Raw genomic sequence first — 2,692 nt, 5'->3', positions numbered from 1 at the left:
CCGCCCCGTCCCGGTGCCCGGTGCCGCTCCCCCGCCTCCTCCCCACCCCCTGGACGGCTACCGCCGGGGCCCCGCGCTCAGACAATAAGCGCGCTGGCACCGTCCGGCATCCGCGTCGCGGCCGCCTCCGAACGCGGCCGGCCCGGGCTGGGCTGCCCTCTCCTCCCCCCCCCCACCCGCGCCCGGCCCCCGAGCCGACCCGCCAATCACGCGCCGGAGGCGGGCAGGCTGCGAGGGGCGCCGGCCAATCGGGGAAGCGGAAGGAGCGGCGGCGGCCGCATGAGACGTCACTGCGGGTGGCAACAGGGAGGGAGCGCTGCCGCCGCGCGGGGGCGCTGCCGCGCGCCGCGGGGGAGGGGCGGCGCGAGGGGAGGCGTAACGGTCGGCGCGAGGAAGGGACGGGGAAGGAATAACCGACCTACCGGGTCAGCGGCCCTCCCCGGGCTGACCTTCCCACCCTGCGGGCGAAGGAGGGGAGGCCTCGCTCTACCCGCGAGGAACGTGTCCCCACAGGGGAGCGTTTTGGGAGGGGAGCGCTGGGGGGTTGGCGGGGCACGGCTGCCCCTTGCGCCTGGTCTGCGAGGTGGATGCGGCGATACGCGGGCGGAGAAGTGCCGGTGCAGCAGGTGGGACAGGCGCTTGGGGGTACGGTGGGCAGCTACCCCTTCCCCCCCTTTCCAGCAGCTCCGTGACTGATCCCTGCCGCCGCCACTGCTACCGCTGCGCCCTGCGGCGGTTGGAACAGGACGAAAGTCCTGCTGCTCCAGGCAGGAGAGTGTTTATAAACCACTGCCCTCTTCTGGACCGTGGTAGTCAGCCTGAGGAGCTCTTTATCTCAGAGATCTCGCAGAACTGCGCTCTGCTGCTATTATGAGTGCTTTTGAGCATCACCGTGCTAAGTCTTCTTCCAGTCAGTGACACGTTGCCTTGTTATAGGGTCAGACAATAAAGCACCCTGTTCTGTGCACAGTACACAGCCCTGTTCTAAAATGTTTGCCGTTTTGAAAAAAACATCCTGTGGTGTAACTTGGCAGCTACTTCCTAGGCCTAAATGGTATGTGTATGAACCCTAAAATTCAAGTTATTTTAGGTATGAGCATGAAAAATACTTACAGTTTAAGGTATTTCCCACCGAAAGTAAAATATAACCATAAATATTATGGTCATAGATTTTTGACAAGCTTAAAAAAATGTTTCACGACATGCAGCTTCTCAATTAGTAATTTTCATTTTGCCGTGTGAAATGCAAAAGACCTGCCTAGTCCAGCCTGTTCCACTCCTTGAATTATTCCCAATGTAATGTCATAAAAGGAGGGATGAGTAGGAGCACTGCATCCGAGTCAGTAGACAAATTGGTAGCTGATGAGAATAATTTCAACTGAATAGTAATAATTTAAAGGTTTTTCCTTTTGCAAAATGCTTTTCCTAAGAAGTAAGGAGATTGGAAATGGAGCAGCTGCCTTTGAGGAGTCAGTTGTAATGTTCAATTATGCCTCAAGGGAAGGATCAGAAGAATTTCTAGTAAATATTGCTTATTTAGCATAATTTTACTCTGCCAGTTTCTAAGGAACCTATTAAACTAATATCTAAGCACTGCACAGGGATTACAGAAAATAATGGCATCTGCCTAGAAGGGACAGTAAGTTATCCGTTCCAGCCCAGTTTTATTGCACCCGCATGTACCTCTGAGCTGTAGGCTGTGTTTTCTTCTACTTTGGGCAAGATAAGAAAGAGTGTTTCTTGCAGAACAAGAATAAGGTAACACTTGCAGGGCTCTGCCTAGTGCTTCAGAGTTTTGGTCTTGCTGATTAGAACAGGTTTTTTTCTCCAACTCTACAATTTATAAGTAGGACCTGTTAAAATGAAACACGTATAGCGAACCAGGACTGCTGCAACGAATATCGGGAGGACCAGAGACAACAGCATGAGTGCATCTGCTCAAAGCCTTTTGCACTGGTAGAGAACCATTAATATATACTGCAGAAATAGAACAAGTCACAAACATTAGTGTACTACATTCTCATTAGCTCCAGCTGTTTAGTAAATAGGCTGTTCTTAGTGTGGGAAGTGTGCCTTTTGCAATCATTTATCCTGAGCCAAGTAGTAGATAGTGATCTAGCTTGAAGACAGCCAATTCTGTATACATTAGAGAAAGACAGAGGGAGTTTCTTTCTTCTTGGCAGATGCTGGTCTTTGAATGTGCACGGTCAGACATGTTCAGTCTATGTGTCATAATGCAGTAAATATAGGAGGAAAGCCTGACGCTCCTCCCAGCATTTTCTTTAGTCTTCTTTGAAACTACCTTGTCCATGTTGCTTTTTATTTAATTCTCATCCCATACAACACTACCTGCGCAGCATGTTACTGGCTTATTGTTTATATTGGTTTCATCCTTAATACTTATCTGTGTATGTTGAGTGGTTGCATTCCTAGCCATGTTGGATTGTGTGACCAAGTTCTTATGCAACTACAAGCAGCTGCCTCCATGGAGTTCGGAGTTGAAGTGAAACTAGACTGCTCATCACATTTCAAGTGATCCCTGCTAAAACAAACATAGAATTAGGTTTAAGCATGCATCGAATTTAAGCACCGTAACATTTTGATAGGAATGGGATTTCTTTGCTGGATGCCACCTGCCCCAATCATGCACTACCAGTTTATGTCAAATACTTTACACTTATTGTGTGACATT

The sequence above is a fragment of the Haliaeetus leucocephalus genome, unplaced genomic scaffold (genome assembly GCF_000737465.1).
Source record: "Haliaeetus leucocephalus isolate CR32 unplaced genomic scaffold, Haliaeetus_leucocephalus-4.0 Scaffold973, whole genome shotgun sequence".
NCBI lineage: Eukaryota > Metazoa > Chordata > Aves > Accipitriformes > Accipitridae > Haliaeetus > Haliaeetus leucocephalus.
This window is presented reverse-complemented; position numbering follows the sequence as displayed.